This window comes from Rattus norvegicus, chromosome 19 (genome assembly GCF_021556685.1).
Source record: "Rattus norvegicus strain SHRSP/BbbUtx chromosome 19, alternate assembly SHRSP_T2T, whole genome shotgun sequence".
NCBI classification, from domain to species: Eukaryota; Metazoa; Chordata; class Mammalia; order Rodentia; family Muridae; genus Rattus; species Rattus norvegicus.
In genome coordinates, this window is record NC_141552.1 from 29602359 (window position 1) to 29615752 (window position 13394).

Below are 13394 nucleotides of genomic sequence, written 5' to 3' on the forward strand. Positions count from 1 at the left end.
TTCTTCTCCTTCCAGATCACATTAGCAAGAGTCAACCACTTCAACAAAGCAAGGCACACCTTGATGCTGAATGCGTCACACCTATTACAAAGGATGAAGCATGTCTTCAGGAATTAGCACAAAGGGCCTCATCACATCAGAGTGCTTGCTGCTACCCTTTCGGAAGATCTGAGTTCAGTTCCAAGCACACAGGTCAGGCTGCTCACAACCACCTGTTGCTCTAGCTCCAGGGGCTCAAAGGTCCTCTTCTAGCCTTCATGGGCACTTGCGTTCATGCACACATTTACACACACACACACACACACACACACACACACACACAGAGAGAGAGAGAGAGAGAGAGAGAGAGAGACAGAGAGACAGAGAGACAGAGAGAGAGAGAGAGACAGACAGACAGACAGAGAGACAGAGAGAGAGAGAGAGAGAGAGAGAGACAGGCAGGCACACACACACATACACGCACCCAGATACATACACACACACATACAAAAACACACACACGTGCACACACAGGAGCAGGGAAAAGAAGAGACAGAGACTTAAAATCAGATAAATAAGTTTTATAAAGAGAATTGCTACACGGTTTCCAAAGGGAAAATATCAGACTAGAAAAAGAAACAAGCTAGAGGGGCTGACCCAGTTACACTCACCCCTATTTACTCAGAAGACTACACCAGAAGGATTGTTGGGGTCAGGTGTTTGAGATAATCCTGAACAGCCTAGCCAGACTCAACCTTAAGAAGAAAGGGGTGGAGGGAAGAGGAAAAAAGAAAAAAGAAGGAAGGAACAAAGGAAAGAAAAAAGAAAGGAAGGTATAGAGGGAAGGGAAGGGGAGGGGAGGGGAGGGGAGGGGAGGGGAGGGGAGGGAAGGGAAGGGAAGGGAAGGGAAGGGAAGGGAAGGGAAGGGAAGGGAAGGGAAGGGAAGGGAAGGGAAGGGAAGGGAAGGGAAAGGAAGAACTGTGCTGAGCGTGATGAGACAGGCTTGCAATCCCAACATTTAGGTCTTGAGGCAGGAGGATCATGAGTTACAGACATATTAGGCGACAGAGTTAGACCCTGTCTCAAAACAAACAAAAACGGATGTTGAACACCACATATCACAGGCTACTATTGCTTATACAAGCACAGGGCACTGAGCTCCAGCCACAGGAGAGCTCGTCCTTGTAGATGATGAATGCCCTGCTATTTATATATTTCTGTCATATGGTTTCCATGTTGGGCTCTGCAGAGAACATCTTTGTCACATCAGTTAAGGTCAGGTGACCCTGACTTCCTCTGGAAACACCCAATGGGACTTGCTTCCAGAGTGGGAGATACGGGGACTTTCTGGTAGCTTCTCGGCTGTGTTTCCTTTGGAGTTTTGTGGGAGCTCAGGATAACGTTCCCAACATTTCCACCAACCTCTTTGTCCCTGTCCTTCACCCTAAGCCCTGTCTCTGCTGCTCCAGGAGCCCATGGGAAGCTGGGTACAGCTGCCAGAAGCTATTGCTGGTGGCCTGTCAGACAAGTCCTTTCTAGGAAAAAAAAAAAAAAAGTCTGTGGGAGGATGGGGAACATAGATTGGCAGGAGCACGGGGCTCAGAGCAGGCTGCCACCCTTTGCCCACTCCCCACATTTCGGCCTTCACTGGTTGGTTGTTTTAGTAAGAACAGCTCTCATAGGGAAAATGGGATTTTCATTGGACACAGTTAATATGCATTTTACAGACGACAGGAAAGAAGCAGAGAACACTAGCTTTCTCCATTGCCAAAGGCCTCAGAAGGAGTTAGGGTCACAGACACTGCAGATCCCAAGTGTTTAAGGGTTAAACATACCAGAAAAGTATAATCTGTGGGTAACCAGACTTCAACGGAACTGTAGAACACAGAACCCCAGCTCCAAGATTTCCCATGGACTCCAAGCAAGCTGAACTATTTGCTACTGCTGCCAGACACCTTGGGATAGGAGGGCTAATTTTCAGCTACTTCTAGCCTTTTGCGAACAGACAGACCTGACCCCTCCCCCCAAAACTCCTCTCTAGTCAAAGAAAGCCCAGGGCAAAAGAAGGTACCTACATGATTCTGGCATGGCCGGCCCAGAGCATTCACTGTATCGTCCAGGGAGTACAAAACTGTGGAGAAGACATGATAGTTAGAGGATCCAGCACAGGAGACGTAGGTTTGGAAGCACGCTGCTGGCTTTGCATCCTGACTTGTTCAGTTGCCGGCAATTTGACTTACTTTTGGCAGTTCTGCCATGCTCTGCCTCAGTTTCCTCTTCTGTAAAAGGGATTAGCATCTGCCTTATAGGCTGGGTGGGAGATCTAATGGAACAGTTCATTCAAGGGCTCAGACTAGTGTCTGCCTATCCCTGCCTGTGCTACACAGGAAGTCAACCCACTCCCACCTATTCGCCACCTCTGTGGGGTCTACTTATGAGCAGGTGACGTTCTCTCAAACTCAGTCATTCTACCAATGCCTATAGGGTAGACTTCCTGCCTTCCCTTGGAAATCAGACTTCCCATGACCAAGGGCTTGGCAGAACCCTGGGCCAAGCCCTCTATGGGCACCAAGTGATCCTGCCTGACACTCAGTATCAAATTTGGATTTGGTGGCATTCTGGCCTCTATTTTTCGGAATCCAGTTGCAGGCCAGTTCTGAGCACCTGACCTCAGGGAGAACAATGTCCCCTCTGTTCCCCACAGCCATTCATGGCTACTTTTGTTTCAGCCTAAAATAACACAGCACCAGAGGGTATTTTCTTAACACTACAGACTCTGTGGAAAATGTGTTGGGTTGTAGCTTCTTGGGGTCGCTCGCTAGGTTGATAACGATGTCAAGAGGTATAGAAGAACTCTGCTCTTCCAGGGCCAGGGTGACCCTAGGATTAGGGCCACACTTATCTCTCAAGACATCTTAGAGCATCTGGGATTGCATTTCATGACAGAGGCCCTGGGGGCTGGAGTTATGTTATGTGCCTATGAACAAAGTGGGCTATTCCTCAGCGGGGCTGGAGTGGATTACGGCTGATGGCTTGGCCTAAACCAAGGACATCTGAGACTGCTGAAGAAAGGAAAGGGATTCCACAAGCCCAAACAAACAGGACTTCAAGCAAAGACTCAACCCTGAGTCTTTAAAAGTTTAAAAAGGTCCTGGGGGGGGGGGGGGGTGTAGAGGAGGATCCTACGAAAAGTGCATTCTCTCCACCTAAACCCCGCTAGAAGTCTCTAATCAACCTTCCTCAACACAGACAAGTCTGGCCAGCCATCAGGTGCCAGCTGCTTTATACCAAAAGGCACAGCTTTGAAAAATTAAAAACTGAGTTGTCCAAAGAACCTTGAAAGCTAAAAATGTTCAAACCTGCCACATTCTTTATTGAAGTTCACAGAAAATAAATATTCGATTTCTTTCAACCAGAATTTTCTCTGTAACGAGACTCATAGAAACCAGAGATGATGGGGGAGAGGGGGGCCGGAGAGGGCTCTTAGTGGGTAGCTTTTTCCATAATCTGCAGGAAATTTTGCCGCCACTGTCCCTGCAAAGTCACCATCACGTTTGCTTTCAAGAAATCACATGGAACCCCACAAACTGATGGGTGGCGAGCAAGCCTGGCTCTAGAAACCTCTAAAGATGTTTCAGAGAGAGGGAAAATGTTTTTTAGGCTTCTCTTTAATTACAAGCAAGCTTTCCCCTTCGATTTAGTTCAGCTCAGTCATGAAATGGATTTGAACTTCCTTTCTGATTCATTCTTCAAAACCTCAATGTCGGTTTTATCAGAAACAGATCTGACACTCGCCGTGCAGTGGGGGTCAGCCCCAGACTTGAGTCTTCATTAAATCTCTCTGTTTGCTTTGCTTAAGGAGAAATCATAACAGATCGGGTTCGATTTCTTTTCTTTTTGTGGGAAAAAAAATGTGCTGACCTTTTCCTTGCCTTATTAGGATAACTGGAGGCGACAAAAGTCACAAAACACGGTGTTTTCCTAAGAATACCTCAAAGGTTTGGTGGAAACTCACAGAGCCAAGTTCTTACTGATTTCTGGGTCACAGAGCCTGGACCACTGAGCCATGCGGCTGTCTATCACGGAAGTTTGCTCTTTGCCTTTCAAAAGTACTCAGGTGGCCACAGATGTCCCTGAGAGTGGCTGGAAACTATGGGAGCCTCTTTCCCCACCCCGACCCTGGACTCCCTTCTCACTAACCTTAACTAAGCCACTTAAAGAGAAAGTGGAGGGGGAGTTGGAAATTCTTTCTAGATCGTCATCAAAACCTGACCACAAATGGTTCCAATTTGCTGCAGTGATTAAATCTATGTGAGTTTAAGGGTTTTCACTCCGGTCATTTGCTACTTTGGAATTTTGCTGCATGCCTTGCTAAGAAAACGAACTTATGAGTCACTAGCCGGTGTGAAGAAGGAAGGTTGCTAAACAAACTCCAAGCCAAGCTTAAGGGGCTACAGGAAGTAGAGACTAAATAAGGATAAAGACCAAGGTACGGGAGATTACAACAGCTTTGGGCCCTCCCTCCGTGGGGGGTGGGGGAGGAGTGTGTGGAACCTGAAGCCCCAAGCTCCACTTGGGTTGGCTTTTCAGAGCTGGCAGCCTGGGGTGAACCAGCCTCCAGTTTGTCAATATGCTAAGCTGGATGTTTACACAGAAGTATGAAGGCTGCCTTTCTATTCTAGGGGAGCCCTGGACATTAGATGTTATTGCCTCAAAGCAGAAAATATAGGTTAATACCAACTTGGGGGACAGTCTTCTAGAAAGGATTTCCCTGGTCCCAGGCTAATATGCTGCTAGATTTAGTTAGGGACCAAGGATCAAGGTTCCCCTGTCTATTCTCCATGATGATCCTTCCGCCGGCCACACCCCCCTCTTGTGTAGCCCAAACCCCTGTGAGGCTGACCCCACCTGTAGTTCCATACTTCCTGGCTTTCAGTCAGTCAACAGAGGCCCAACACAGCATGGAGCAGAGACACAGACAAATAGCTAGTGTGTTCTATCTACCTACGGCGAGCTACAAGTGGCCGTGGCACAGGTTATGTCCGGCCTCTCTTGAGCTGAAGCTTCTCCATGAGAATCCTCACTCCAGGCCCACCCTTGCATAGGTCAGAGTTGATCTTCCCTTCCCCACCCTGTGAGGTTCTAAGGTAATACCAATACCTGCAGAACTTTGCTCAAAGCAAGCACATTTTTAAGGGCCCCCAAGCCTCCTGGATCAGTATTTAATTCCTATGCCTTGACCAGAGGACCATAGGCCAACTACATCAGTGAAGAGTCAGAAAAATGGCATGCCTGTTAATGATAAGTTCAAGTAGTTCTAGATAGAATATATACATGCACACTATTTTATATCTACTCCCTACCTTTCCCTCCCAATATTTGGAAATTCCAACCAGCAGAACTTGGGCCTTGACGTTGGAGGTTATCTGCTTCCCTGAAGCCTGCCTTCATAGCTCTGTCTTTTTCTTCCTACCCACAATACTGCAAACCCTGTCACTTTGCAGAAGGGCTAGTTGAGGTTAGTTCACCAAGAACTCCCTGCAGAGCCTTCTAAATGCATCTGCAGCCCTCAGCCCTTATGACTCTGTCTTCTCTAGACACAGCAACAGCTGTACCCACACCTCAGGACCAAACCGGCCAGCGTCAGTGTCCTTCAGGCTTAGTCACTGAAGTTTGTCCTTAGGACAGAGAAGGGTGTGGTCACTTTCAGTAGGGTGAAAATCACCTTATAGAGTGGACTGGCAGTCTTTGGAGTGTACTCATTCCTCAGAATTCATTCACTTATACCTGCACTGGGCCAAGAAGTGTCTGCACACAATGCTGTGGAGGATAAATTAACCAGAGTAAGACTATGGTTTTGAGAAACAGGGTAGGGTAGGGGACCACGGGAGAACAAACTACACCAGAGTGCTTGGTACCTATTTCTTGGATGGATTAAAATTTGATAGAAACAGCTGTGTGTCTGGGCCTCAGGACAGTCAAGGACCCACCAAGGGATGCTTTTGCAACCTCGAGACAATCCAGGGGTAGTTTCTGAAAGCCTTTGTCACCACTCACCCAGTTGGCAGCTAAATGTAGAGCACTGTTCTCAGGGGACAGAATGGTACAGAATGTTTACCCTGCCAAGACTGCCAGAGGCATGGTTCATGGCAGGAGGCTTGGTGAGACAGCTCATGGAGATCCAACATGCTGTTCAACAAGAATGGGCTGGCTAGCCTTAGTGAGGCGGGGGCATGCTTCCCAGGGGCCCTGTTCTCCTCCCTTGCCTGTTTCCCATCTTGATCAGAGTCACGATTGCAAAATGGAGGTAGGGATATGATATCAGTCCCATCAGATGCCCTGGCATCTGATTCATGATCTAGCCCAGCTAACGAGCTTGCTGAGCACAGCCTGGAAGCTCCCGCTAGGTACAGGGAGCCCAGCAAAAGGCAGAGCCCCAGTCTTCTCAGAGAATTGATAGGGACCATAGATAAAAAATCGTCCTTTCAGAGAGAAAGCCCCAAGTAGACACAGACATTTAAGGAAATTCTCACCCTCCCACATGGGTTGAAGTCTGTGGCCTGGGTGACAGCTGGAGAGGATATTTTAAAATAACAATTATGAATGAGACAGAAGTTCAGGGAGTGTTCACCTTTCACACTATACCAAGTATGCCTACCAAGACGGCTTGCTGGGTCCTCCTGGTCTCTGTCATTGAATGCCTTATGAAGAAGAGCTTTTAAAGCCTCAAAATGGACACAGAAGTCCTGTCCAGTAGATTTTGTGAAGCAGCAACTAACTCAACTAGGTTGAAACAACCCTATCAGAGTTGATGATGAGGCTTTGAAAGGAACACCATATACCCTTTTTTGGCTGTGATGGAGGGTATGAAGTGAGCAGAGTTGCTGAGGACGCCTGGCCATGTTCCAGGTCTCTTAACTTAGCATGAATGTAAGATTCTCTGCCTTTTCATGACTTTAAAGTTTAGACGATCCAGACATTAAGGGCCATTGAACGGGAAGCGTAGAACCAGGGAAACAGACGTGGTGACCCTCACAGCTGTAAACCGAATGGGCATCAGCTGACACTGAGTTCCACAACTCGAAACTGACAGCAGAGGACATAATCTGATGATGGACATTGGGTGAAAACGTAAACGCCGTGAAGAGCAGGCAAACTCAGCAGCCCAGCTCTTCTCCCCAAGTGTGACCAGAGCTTCTTAAGTGACTTCTAGGGACCAAGTTCCATCCATCAACCTCCAAGTACCATTATGGGGTCCAAACCGTGGTGTCTGTTCTACAAATGAAGAAAGTGGCCTGTACTAGGGCTAGATAATTTACCCAGCCACACAGCTATTTAGGACCAGCAGCAGGATTTGACCCAGAGCCACCTACTCAAGAGACTCATTACTCACAGCTAAGAGCAGAGGGTAGACAGTGCATGGGTCCTTTTTATAAAGAACCCATGAGTCCAGGCCTCAGATACTCAGCTTGTATGTGTGTGTAAAAGGCAAAGGGGAGGTGACATATAATGACTACAATTAGGGATCACTGGTTATTGACCACTTATGTCTGTTTATCTCCCAAAGACACTCTGCCCACTGCACTTGCAATCCCAGCATGCTTCTCCTTGAGCTGCCGGTTTCCATGTGAGACACTGTACTTACTCAGAGAGTCTTTTGCCAAGCAGCCAGGTGGCCTTCCAGGTGCTCGGGGTGTGCAGGAGTAGGAGCAGGATACCCATTGTTCACCATTTTATCTCTACTCCATCTCAGCTCCACTCGGCTCCTCCCACCTTCCAGAAACCTAGAGGGAGCTGTAGGCCTGACTCATCTATCACTGGCTGACAAGAGATTCATAGAACCCTCAGTCCCTTCCCAACCCACGCTCAGCCAAGAAAGAGGTTTCAGTGCCCAGACCCTGCAGATGTATCTGTGGGCACACAGAACAGACCTGTTTACCAGCCCTACCTCGCTGAGCCCCTTCTGGGGTCACATCACAGTCTGAGGGAGGAGGCCCCAGTAGCTCCATTTGCATACTTCTTGGAAAGACAAGGTGCCCTCTATGACTGTGACTTGCCTCCAGGCCTGAGGGGAAATGCGCCTCAAGACAATCCTGTTTTGCGTGGCCTTACCAAATGTCCTTGGAGAGGAACCAAGATGAACTTGCCTTATCTTGAATTGGACTTAGCAGTCAGCTAGGATGTGGGGAAGTGGCAATTTAGGAGAAATTCAGATCTCTCGAGGTTTGCAAGATCTGACAGGTGCGCCTGGGTCTTCCTCTCCTATCTTGTATTGAGAACTGAGACCTCCCACCTGCTGAGCTCTCCTACAAGATAGAGTAAAGTTTCAGGGGGCCTGGGAAACACCCTTAGGCTTTGGAAGTAGGCAAGAGGCTGGCAGGAAGAACCAATACTCTATCCAGGCCTTCAAGTGAGGGTGGATGTGGTCTCAGCTAAAGTAGCCAACAGTGGACCCAGTCTAGGGATCGACAAAGAGATCAAGGGAACAGAAGACATTGCTCCTACAAGATGTGTGTGTGTGTGTGTGTGTGTGTGTGTGTGTGTGTGTGTGTGTGTGTGTCTTGTTGGAACACAAATGAAAGATGGTTCCTAGGAATGGTTCTTAATGACTATGGAAAATGGTATCTTAAACCACCCTGGGTTTAAAGTAGATACATCATGCCATCCATATGCTGCACACATACCATACACATCATACACAGCAAGGACACACACCAAACATACATATCTACCGACCAAACACACACACACACACACACACACACACACACACACACCCAAACACTCAACACAGAGCAGACATGTACCAAACACAAATGCACATTAAGAAACACAACTGATGTACACACACCACCACCACCAAAAATTAAACAAAAAGAAAAACCACAGGTCAATGTTCCTGACAAGTACAGACTCAAAACTCCCCAACAAAATACCTGCAAACTGAATACAGACATAGATAAGAAAGATTATCCAACACGATCAAGTTGGCTTTATCCCAGAGATTCAGGGATATGCAAGTCAATAAATAGAAAAACATAGACTTAAAAACAAAAATTGCATAATCATCTCAATAGATGGAATAGAAAGCCTTTCACAAAATCCAACATTGGTTCGTGATTAGAAGCCCTGAAGAAAGTAGTTTAGAGGTGACATACCACCACACCTACGGAAAGAAGAAGTCAAACTATCCTCATTTGCTGACGACATCTGACATATAAGCTATGTTGAAAATTCTACTGGAAATTTTCTAAAAGGGATCAACAATATCAGCAATGAGGCAGGACACAGAGTCAACTTGCAGAAACAAATGGCTGCTCTCCACAGCGCCATCGAGCACGCAGAGTGAGAGGAACACACACTCGCTGTGAGAGGTTATCTCCTAGAAACGTCCGAAGCTGCACCCATGAAGTCCCATCACCATGGCTGCCTAACACAGGGGCTGAACAATAGCAATACCCAAAACATGCTAATGTGGGGGAAGCTCCCAGGCCCAACTCTACACAAAGAACCACAGGCAAGTAAGGGATTCGAGAGGGGGAGAAACCGTCTTCCCCAGAGAAAAGCCCAGATTGGCTCTTCAGTACCAAGTGATCGGCCCAGGAATCATATACATTATGTGGGCTGAATAGGTTGTATTGATATATTTAGAGATATTTAGAGATATTTGAGAGACAGTGAAGGGGAGAGGTTGATGTGAATGGCTAATGTGAAAGGAGGAAAGGGATGTTATATTTTAATTTCAAAATATAAATGTAAATAACAGAAACCAAACAGAAAACACACACACATACACACACACATACACACATATGCACACACACATACACACATACACACATATGCACACACACATACACACACACATACACACACACAGTGACACACACAGTGACACACACACACACACACACACACACGAAGACAGGCTGGGCAAATGACAGGGTCAAGGCCGTAAGCTGTGTTCTGTTCCTCCACAGGCTCTGCTTTACCTCCTACTTCCAGGTTCCTGCCTTGAGTTTCTGCCATAACATCCCTTCCCAAGGGCTGTAAGCTATCACATGAAATAAGCCCTTTCCTGCTCCCAAGTTGGTTTTTGGTCCTGGTACTTATCCGGGCCATAGAAAACAACTAGGACACCCAGGCTGGCCTTGAACTTGCAACCAGCTGCCTCAGCCACCCAACTATCTGGTGTCATAAGCCTGTGCCACCAAACCAGCTGTAATATGCCTTTTCTAGGAAGGCCGTTATAGGTAGTTCCCAGTGTATGGTAATCACCGCTTTCTGATTTCTCATGCTTACCCCATTTTTGTAAAGCACCATGTTACTTCCGTGCCTCCATATTCTGTTCCCATTTATTCTTCCTAGCTCTGTATCATCTGGATGTGCAACGTATCTGCCCACCAGCAGGTGGGTATTCAAGTGGCCTATGGCCACTGAGCATGTGTGAGAAAGAATGTGTGTGGATGTTTTCACAGTTCTGAGCTCCTATGTGTGGGATCCCCAGATCACACGGTACATGTGCATTTCAAATACATTCTAACTGTAGTGTATTCATTTTGAGAGAAAACTCCATGCCACTCCTGTGATTGGAAATGGGGATGTGCTTTAGTCAAAGCTTCCCGTAGTAACACGTTTATGAATATTTAAATGACAGGACAGCCTCGTGTGTTGCATGTAAATGCTGTATGCGTGAGGCAAAGTACTACTCGTGTCTGAGATGCTACTGCTGCCTATCAGAAGCTCTGAGCCAGAGGTCGGTTCCAAGAAACGGAAAGGGAGATTAGCAGGTGACGGAGGGGTGCTAAACTTGGGCTAGACCCTCCTTGAGGGAAAAGGGGACTTCCTTTCAATGTCAGTCTCACAAACATGCCATCCGTAACCAGGTAACATCTCACAGAGCGAGGGGAAGGGACTCTGCCAGACTGGAACACTCCTCCTTTTGAACCAGAGCTCTGTTCAGGAGAAGGCCTTTTCCTGAAGCGCGAGTTAAAACAAAGTTCACACCATGGGCCAGGTGCTGTGGTAAGTGCCTCGAAAGTAACAGCTAACTTGTCACCAGCTAGGCAGAACTGCCTGACAGGCAGGGAGGAGGTTACACAAACACGCTGCTCCGATGTTTCCCGTGTGGACAAAGGTAAGCATCGTTCCCAGTTTGGTGCACAGGAGAGAACAGAGCCATGGCCCCAGGCAGAAGCTTCTTAGAGCTGTGTTCAAGCTCTGTGCTGAAAGTTCACTCTCAGAAGCCAAATGCCAGCCCCCAATCCACACCAGCCAGAGTCTGCTCATAAACTAAGAGCCAACAGCCCTGCCACACATCGAAGTGGCACCTTTGGAATGTGTGGCTTCATGGAGCCTCGGGCTTATGGATGGAATGGTTGTGCCACCCCATCTTCCCAATTCCTGTGCTGACACTGGTCCTAGAGATGACACTGGTGGATGACTGGGGCATGAAAATGAAGCCTTGTGTGAGGCAGAAGAACCTAGTTTATTTCCAGAGAACTCAGCAACCCATTGAGCACTTTCATACCTTTGTGTGTGTGTGTGTGTGTGTGTGTGTGTACCCAGAAAAGAGATGCCATTAGCAAACCTAGAAAGCTACCTGGAGTCTCCTAGCACACGGGGCCTCTGACTTTCCCAGCCCCAAGAACCATGAGAAAGAAATATCTGCTGTTTAAACTGTCAGGCTGAATGAACTGTGCCATCGGTTCCCTACCTGTGAGGCGGGGCTGGCATGGTTCCTGCTCAGGAGTTCTCTGCCTGTCCACAGGGAGAATGGCTTGAGCTGCTAAGGGACAGGCCTGCAGCGAGGTTCTGACAAGCCATCCCAGTGAATGTCAAACACCATTGCTCATGTAACTATCACGACAACAGGGTAAGACACCGGGGCACAGAGTTCTCTTGACAAGCAAGCCTAGGAATCAGTCTATCGGCAAGTAGTGGGTTTTCAACAGCCATCATGTCTTAAAGTTGTGGATGCCCAGTGGTGGGAAAAGAAAATGGCAGGCCTGGCCTCGTCCTAACCCTTATAAAATTCGCATCCAGCAGGAAACAGAATTAGCAGGGGAGCAATAGGCAAGTTAGTAGCTTCACGCTCCAGCAAGAGTCATAAAGATGCTGAAGGAGAAGAGTGTTGGGAGGAATCTGGAGTAAGACACCACTCAACAAAGAACTTTCCGATGACCTAGGAAGTTTAGGCTTCAGTGACATCAAAGCTTTCTTGAAAAGATGAGGCGGTTGCCAGAGAGTAGACCATAGGATGACAGCGAGCTTTCTGAGGTGAATGTTTATGACGTGCAAAGGCCCTGAGCTTGAAGTAACTGACCTAGAGCTGAGAGGTATGAGGAAGTCTAACCATACAGAGCCTGGAAGCCGCCTAGGAAGTTGACGCTTCATCCCGGTAGAACAGAGCTATTTTCCTGAAAGGACATGGCCACATGAGAGTCTCAGAAAGAACTCAATGTACAGAACTCAAGCCACAGGGGTGAGAGCAAAGAACGCCCACTAGGAGGATATCAAAGGAATCCGGGTGAGGGGTGTGTGTGTGTGACTCAGACACACACAGACATGGCACAGACAGTGAAAAGTGACCCCGTATGGGATGGGCGTTGAAGGCCTAGAGGACAGACGTGTTGATGTATTAGATACACAGTGTGACTGTTTGAGCAGCATTGAGGACAAATCAGGACAAGCTATCCGCTTGACCCTAAGCTGCTAAACACTGTCGCTGCTTCCCAGGTTAGAGTGGGGAAATTTGGAGGCTATTCGGGTTGAGATGTCAGACATCTGTACTGGACAGTAGCACGTGATGGCCAGGGAGAGTTCTAGATTGGAAGTTCCAGTTTTAAATAAAAAAAAAAAAAGTCAAGTGTTCTGGAGCTATGGTAGTTGATAACACCACCCATAGTGTCAGAATGGTCTAATAATGAGGGGCCTCAGGTCTTTCGTGCTCAGCAGTACGAATGAGGAATGTGCACCCTACATTCCCCCCTTGGAAACCCCAGTAGGCTCATTAAAAGTCCCCAATAAGTCCTGTGCCCCCCCCACCAAAACAAAAGCAAAAAAAAAAACAAAACAAAACCAAAACAAAAAACACAAAACAAAAACATGCCAGATACATCCTTTACTTAGGACCTCCTTCTTGTATTTGCTCATGGAACTATTTTTCAATATAGTATTGGTTAACATCCCAGGCACCAAGCAGGTCAAGAGTCTACGAGGGTCTTCAGGGATGAGTGGAATCCAAGTGCCACTGGCCCAGGAGAGTATCTGGAACAAAGGTCATCTGGCTTCTGCAGTAGCATACCAGGGAGAATGTGTTTTTAGCCTTGTGGCCATAGGGTCTGTGTTGCAACTTCTGACCTCTGACACTGTAGTAACAGGAGCCTCTGACAACATGTAGACACCTGGACCCA